Here is an 8,133-nt window from a genome sequence, read left to right on the forward strand (position 1 = left end):
GGGAAGTTCTTGGGTTTCATTGTTAGTGGCAAAGGAGTTGAGGCGAATCCTGAGAAGGTTAAAGCAGTGATGGAGATGAAGACGCCAAGGAGCATAAGAGAAGTACAGAGACTCAATGGGCGGTTGGTGGCATTAGGGCGATTCATATCATGCTCAGCTAGGAGATGTCTACCTTTCTACAATGCCATCAAAAAATCTAAGTCCTTTGAATGGACACCAGATTGTCAAGAAGCATTCGAGGGGATAAAGCGATTACTATGTTATCCGCCCTTAATGAGCAGGCCAGAGGATGGAGAAGATTTATTTCTTTATGTATCCGTCACCAGCACGGCGATATGCACTGTAATGGTGCGGGAAGAAGAAGGGCAACAATATCCGGTGTACTACGTGAGTAAAGTCTTAAAGGATGCAGAACTTCGATATTCGAGGTTAGATAAAATGGCCCTCGCGGTGATAACCACGGCGGCTAGGTTGAAGCCATACTTCCAGGCGCATACTATCATTGTGAGAACTGGAATTCCAATGCGAAAGGTACTGCAGAAACCTGACGCATCCGGGCGATTGATGGAATGGTCAATTCGCTTGGGAGAGTTCGATATTCGTTACGAAGGAAGACCAGCTCTGAAAAGTCAAGTACTTGCCGATTTCGTGAATGAGTTCACGTGGGATGAAGACGAATTTCCAAAAGCACAAAAAGAAGAATGGAGTATGTTCACAGATGGGGCATTATCCACAGATGGAGCTGGACTGGGAGTCGTCATCAAGGGTCCGGATGTTATTCGCCTGTACTATGCGGCAAAGTTAACATTCAAAACTACCAACAATGCCGCGGAATATGAAGCAATGATATGCGGATTGAAGTTGCTTAATGAACTTATGCCAGAAAGAGTGGTAATCTACAGCGACTCTAAACTCATGATAAATCAGATCACAAAAAATTATCTGGTGAAACAGGAAGATCTGGTCAAATACCATCAGGTTGTCGGTAGATTGACGCAGGAGTTAACACATAAAGGAATCGTCTGGGAGATGGTGCATGTTCCAAGAGGCCAGAACACAAAGGCTGATGAGTTGGCAAAAGCAGCGGCGAGTAGAGACCCATGGAGTCAACAAGCATGTAATTTGGAAATAAGGTCGTCACCAGCATTCGAAGCCGATCAGATTATGGTCATTGAAGAGCTAGAAGATGATGAAGATTGGCGGATGCCCATCCGCCAATATCTGGAACACGGAGATTTGCCGGTTGATAAAAGTTTAGCCAGAAAGCTAATCGGGCAGTCAGCGAGATACTCAATTCGGGATGGGACTTTATACAGGAAGTCATATACATGTCCATGGTTAAAATGTATTAGCCGCAATGAAGGAGATTACGTGCTGAGAGAACTCCATGAGGGAATTTGTGGCGCGCATGAAGCATCCGCGGCGTTGGCAAGAAAAGTCAAGTTGATGGGATATTATTGGCCGAAGGTGGTGGAAGATTCCCAGAAAATGGTAGCGGAATGTCACAGCTGTCAAATCCATGCTAATGAAAAGCATGTCTCAGGAGCCGAACAAGTAACTATAATGACGGCGTGGCCATTCGCAACATGGGGGATTGATATAGTGGGGCCATTCCCAGAAACAACAAGGAAGAGGAAGTACTTGGTAGTCGCAGTTGACCACTTCAGCAAATGGGTAGAAGCAGAGGCAGTAACCACTCAAACACCTGAGCGAATGATCGAGTTCTTACGAGAGAACATTATCATGCGGTTTGGAATCCCACAAACGCTTATAACCGACAACGGTACCCAGTTCAACTGTGTCAAATTCAAAGCATATTGCGAAAGCATGGGGATCAAGAATCATTTTTCCTCCGTAAATCATCCCCAATCGAATGGTATGACAGAGGTTACCAACAGGGCCATGATTCAGGGAATCAAGAAGCGACTAAGTGATAAGAAAACAGGTTGGGCGGATGAGATACCTCATATGATATGGGCATACAGAACTTCTGTAAAGGCAGCAACAGGCGAAACACCTTTCTCGCTGGTTTATGGAGCCGAAGCAGTCCTACCTGTTGAAATCCATTCGCCTACAAATCGGGTAATTTATTACTGCGACACCCAAAATCCTATCAACATTAGAGATGCATTGGATTCTGTTGAAGAACGAAGAGAAAAAGCTTACATGCGAATGGCAGTATATCGCAATAGAATCAAGAAGTATCATGACAGAAGGGTGCGAAAGGTGATAATCAATGAGAGCGACTTGGTCTTGAAAAAAGCAGATAAAATACAGTCCAGAGAAGGCAAAGGAAAATTAGGCGTCAACTGGATCGGACCTTACAGGGTATCCAAGAAGTTGGGACCATCAACTTTTGAAATAGAAGAAATGAGCGGCAAAAAGCTCTCGCGCACCTGGAATCTAGAGAATCTACGCCTATATAAACAGGCCGAGTAGTTTAGGGAAATGACGAGTACTCTTTTTCCTTTTATGAGTTTTTTCCCACTGGGGTTTCTGATAAAAGGTTTTAATGAGGCTTTGATCCCACACAGTTTATGTACCCATGTAACAAGAAGTCTTTTTTCTTTATCAATAAAGATGTTCATTGGTTACAATTATTCAGTATGCTACGGCTGAATGCAGGTCCTTTTCAAACTGATAATACAAACACATAAGTGTGTTGCCTACAAAAGAAAGGCGGATGCATGATTACGCATCATTCGTAAAACCTTATGGTTAACCTTAAACACATAAATGTGTTGCCTACAAAAGAAAGGCGGATGCATGATTACGCATCATTCGCAAAACCTTATGGTTAACCTTATGATTATTTGAAAAATTATAAGGCATAAAATTAAGCGAATAAATGAGTACTCAAAAAATTGCAAAAAGGGTCTGGCCACCCTAACGAAAACAAAACTAACTACGAAAAATTACAAGTATGAAGTTGGCAAAAGGCAAGGGTCGCATACGAAAATAACCGGCATTAAAGCGACGAAGAATAAAACAACAATTGCACATATATGAAAAGCGGCGGCAAAGTCGCTCGGTTGATATATATACTGGCAGTTTGTTACATACAACAGTTCGGATATAAATAAAATTATACTACAGTTTCTTCTCCTTCGCCTCTATTGCCCCCTTCGCCTTCAGCGGCTCCTTCATCTTCTCCAGTGAGGTGATCTGCTTCAAGCGAATCCCCAACAATCAGATCAGTAACCGCATCAGAGCGAGGTACCTCTTGTTCAACGTGAGAAACACCTTGTGGTGCCCCTTCTTCTACGTTCTGATTTGGGATCTCACGGCTAATTGGAGAGTCATGAAAACTCTGCCAATCTAGGAGAAGTACCTCATCCATATCGGCATCCTCAGCCTCCAACTTGTCCCATTTTTCAGCTAAATCCTTTTCAGGAATGGGAACCTTGGGGCGATTAAGTACGCGATCTGGATGTCCATGCTCATAAGCCGCATGAATCCGCTCTCCATACCAATAGATGCGAGCACCATCTTCAGCTGTGATCTCCTCGCCCCTCCTCTTTTGCATCTCCAAAGCTTCCTTGGACGAATTCAGATCATCAATGGCCTTCTGAAGCTCATCGGACTTAGCCTGGAGGGATTTGAGAGCTTCCTCCTTCTCGCTGATGGCCTTCTGACAAGCACCTTCAAGGACCTTTACGTTGCCTTGGACATCATCAAAAAGCGACTTCTGAGTCGCCAATTCAGTGCCAAGGCTTTCCAGCTCTCTAGCTCGTTCAGCATCCCTGCAGAGGGCACCCTCCGCGAAATTGATAATCTGCATATAGGACGATACGTGAATAAAAAGAGCGAATGGAGACATGCATTTGAGGGATGGAACATGAGTAGAAAGCAATATACCTCTATAGCACGCTTCTCAATCCCCTCCATGGCAGTTGGAAGCGGCACTTGTTCGCGCACGCGAGAAGCAGAGGGGAGTCGCCCAAGGACATTGCATATGGAAGAAACAATGTCCTTACAGGAAAAGCTCACGGCTTTACCAAAGGTCCTAGTCCACCACCCGCTAATGTCAGGAATTGGCTGTGAATACATAAGGAGAGGGATCAGGAGAACAGCAAATAACTGATAAAGGAAAATAAACAACACAAAAAGAGTGAGTAAATCATGATACCTCGTGAAATGGAGTACTGCCCTTTTCTTTGGATGGGGTGGATATGGGTGTACCACCAACAGTCAAGGATACGGAGGTATTTTTCTTCCTGGGGCGAGAAGACTCTGTATCCGCATTACTCTTCCGCTTCCTATTTAAGGGAAGGTCCTCAGAAGCAGAAGCAAGGCCTTGTGAAACGGAAGCAATTGTGGGGGAAGCCGCCTCAACAGAAGGAGTCGCCCCCACAGGAGAATTCGCCCCTGCAACAGAAGTTGTTCCCGCCAATCGCCTCTTCCTCCTCGCCAAGGCTTTCGCTTCCCGATCTGCAGCGAGTTGGGATAAAGGGTCACCCCTGCAAAGGGTTAAGAGAAATCATCAACTAGGAAATAAGCTAATAGTACCTTGTACGAAAACGCGATAAGGGATATAAACAACGCGATCTTCCTCGCGGTAGGCAATCGCTACTCGGCTCCTTAGCATATGGAATGCCTGATCATATGTCCATACAAAAGGAGGAGTACTCTTCAAGAATTTTACAATAGCAGATTCTTCCTTGCTTGGATAACCAAAGTTCAAACTCTTTACATTTGGTCGGCCCCAGCAACGAAGAAAGTTCGGATTCCCTTCATGGAACTTGATGAAGAAATAAGACATGTCCCACTCGCGGATTTTGTTCGACTTCTCATCAAAGCCGTAGTAACCGCTCTGTCGGATGAAAGTAAAATACTCCCCCGAACTTTTGAAATGATGAAGCTTAGAGAAAATCTTGAGCGAGAAGGGAACCTCCAGACAATCCGCCAAAAACTTGTCCAGAGTCAAGTTGGCCCATCCATTGGGGTGCAGTTGCCCGGGTGCGATTCCATAACCTCCAAGGATGGAAGCAACCTCATCTGCCAGCGGATACGTGAAACCGCAGATAATTTGAGCGACAAAAATGGTAAAATACCCCTTCGGGAAGTCGCCGGGTCCTCTATTTTCCCCGGGAATGCTTGTTTCCAGGCCTTGAAGCCAAGGATACTGCTCCCGCAAGTCGTCAATCGTCTCGCGGAAAACTAGGCTTCCTGACATGTCCTTCTTCGGTAATAAACGGGGAGTGGGGACAGGTGGTGGAATCAACTTCTTGGGGTCGAAACCTAGACCCTCATCAGTCGTATTCGCCAGATGGAGAAAATCGGCAGGATGAGAATCAGACCTAGGAGAGCTAGTTGAAGCTTCATCAACCATCTCATCAACCTCGTGAGACACCTCGCGATCGTAATTTTCGTCGAAGGGTGCGAAATCAAGTTCAGGGTTCGACATATCGGTGAAGGAAACGAACAGAAATAAAAGAAAAAATGGTTGAACGAGTTACGAGTTACAGAAAGGGAAACTTACATGTGAAGAAGAATGCAGAGAAGAACGAACGTAAAAGGGTTGATGCCGGAGAGGAAATGACAGAAAACGAACGAACTACTTTCGAATTTTGAATACCCAGATGAAGATGGAGAGTTGTCTATGACATATGAAAAGACCCTAAAGGGCTCTTGCTAAACTAGAGGGGAGGCATGTGATGATTCGTGAAACCAACTGAGCTGAATCATAAGTACGGGCCCATCCCAAACTTAAGCCCACGGTTCAAGATTAAATGGGCTCCTAATAAGGGAAAGGGCTAACCACCCCGAAATCCCAACAAGGCACTAAACCAGCCACTCAGAGAAACGGGACCACGTTTGTGACTACGTGGAGGACGTGGAACAGAAAGTGTAACCGCCCTCGGCGGTTACCCAGAAAGGCTTATAAAAGAAATAAGAAAGCCAATGGAGGGGTAAGTTCATATTTTTTCCTCAATACGATTATCAATCTACTAGAATTCCACATAAAACTGACTTGATCGTCGGAGAGTTTTCCCGGAGATCCTGTCTCCGGTTTTGTTTTGCAGGTAACTACGACGAGGATCATCAAATCAAATTCGGCAAGTTATCAGAGTGTGCACAAGTACACCTCAGAGTTCTTGCGGCTTTCGACAAGGGCTAACTTGTCGGAAACCGAAAGCCAAAAGACTTCAAGGTATCTTGAAGGGCTGAGATACAACATCCAGGACCGGATTGGAACGCAAATGGTGATTCGGGTGCAAGATGCCCGTAATTTAGCATTGAAGGCCGAGGCACAGTTGAGCTTGAGGGGACGTGAAGGCTGTAGGAGAGCCGTGGTTGAGAATACTTATGGAGGGAGAGGGGCTCCCAAGGGAATTGACAAGGGTAAGGGAATCGCAAGTTCAAGCGATCTCAAGGCGACAAGTGCGGGGAAGACACCTAGTGGAGATGTGAGGCCTTTTAAGGCGACCCAACCCCCTAGGGGCAACAACCCCTATGCTAGACCGGCTCTATTCAAATGTTTCCGATTGAATGAGTCGGGTCACCGTTCCAATGAGTGTCCCAAGAGGAGAAGTGCCAACATGGTTGAGAGGTACGAAGATGATTATGAGTATGATGACGAAGGGGATGTTTGTTGTGACCCCGTTGATGATGAGTATAAGGGAGAGTATGATGGTGGGCAAGCCATACATGTTGTGAGGAGACTATTGGTTTCAAGTAAAGTGGAAGCGGATCAACGACACCAATTGTTCCGAACCCGATGTCTAGTGCAAGGGGTGAAGTGCAATGTGATCATTGATAGTGGGAGCCAAGAGAATATTATCAGCGACACCGCAGCCAAGAGGTTTGGGTTAGAGATTGAAGCGCACCCTAGTCCGTATAGTGTGGGGTGGATCAAGAACGTCGGAGAGCTGAAAGTCACTCAAAGGTGTAGGGTTCCTCTTGAGATAGGGGAATACCGGGATGAAGTTTATTGTGACATTGTGGAGATGGATGCTTGCCACCTACTGTTGGGACGCCCATGGCAGTTTGATAGGGATGCTACTCATGCCGGAAGGAAGAACACTTATCGGTTTGTGAAGGACGTCATTCGGTATGTGCTAACACCTCTATTAGGAGAGCCCAAAGACAAAAGGAAGTCTACCTTGATCGTTTGCCCAACTCACAAGGCGTTTATTAACGAGTGTGAGGAAAGCCAAACGGTCTATGTAGTGATGGTGAAGTCGAGCACACCGACGGATGGGGTAGGAAGCGAAGCTGAAGAAGTTCCAGAAGATGTGGGAAGATTTCTCAATGAGTTCCATGACGTCTTTTCGGAAGAGTTACCATATGGGTTGCCACCTCTACGGAACATCCAACACCATATTAATCTAGTGTCGGGAGCTAGCTTGCCTAGTCTTCCCCACTACCGGGTGAGTCCTAAGGAGAGTGAAGTGATGAAGGAGAAGGTGGACGAGCTGATAAGGATGGGCTACATTAGGGAGAGCATGAGTCCGTGTGCTGTACCGGCTTTGTTGACACCCAAGAAAGATGGGTTGTGGAGGATGTGTGTGGATAGCTGAGCCATCAACAAGATTACCATTCAGTACAAATTCCCGATTCCCCAACTTGATGTTATGCTTGATCAATTGGGTGGTTCCAAGGTCTTTTCGAAGATTGATTTGAGGAGTGGGTACCACCAAATCCGGATCAAGGCGGGGGATGAATGGAAGACGGCGTTTAAAACGCGTGACAGACTGTATGAGTGGCTTGTGATGCCATTCGGGATGACCAATGCACCTAGCACTTTCATGAGGCTAATGAACCAAGTCTTACGGCCGGTGATTGGGAAGTTTATGGTGGTCTACTTTGACGACATCCTCATCCATAGCAAGACGTTGGAGGAGCATGTGGGGCATTTGAGGACCGTGCTAGCATTGCTCCGGGAGAACCAACTCTTTGCCAACACTAAGAAGTGTGACTTCGTCATGGAGAGCTTGGTATTTCTCGGGTATGTGGTCAGTGGGAGTGGTATCAAGGTGGATGAAGAGAAAGTTAGGGCTGTTCGGGAGTGGCCGACTCCGAAGACTGTTGGGGACATTAGGAGCTTTCATGGGTTGGCAACCTTCTATAGGCGGTTGTTAGACGAGGTGCCGCGGCCTAATCTTCCGGGCGGACCGGGGGGTGGACAAC

The 8,133-nt window shown here is 46.2% G+C and overlaps 1 long non-coding RNA gene across 1 annotated transcript; it reads right to left on the reverse strand.

Moving 5' to 3' along the window:
* Positions 1-3,690: 3,690 nt before the first annotated feature.
* LOC136202530 (uncharacterized) lies at positions 3,691-4,234 on the reverse strand. The gene is made up of 3 exons (XR_010674480.1): positions 4,130-4,234; positions 3,859-4,038; positions 3,691-3,775 (listed from the first exon to the last, which is right to left on the reverse strand). It is a non-coding gene; the product is annotated as an uncharacterized lncRNA (long non-coding RNA).
* Positions 4,235-8,133: the final 3,899 nt, after the last annotated feature.

This window comes from Euphorbia lathyris, chromosome 8 (genome assembly GCF_963576675.1).
Source record: "Euphorbia lathyris chromosome 8, ddEupLath1.1, whole genome shotgun sequence".
Classification (NCBI taxonomy): domain Eukaryota; kingdom Viridiplantae; phylum Streptophyta; class Magnoliopsida; order Malpighiales; family Euphorbiaceae; genus Euphorbia; species Euphorbia lathyris.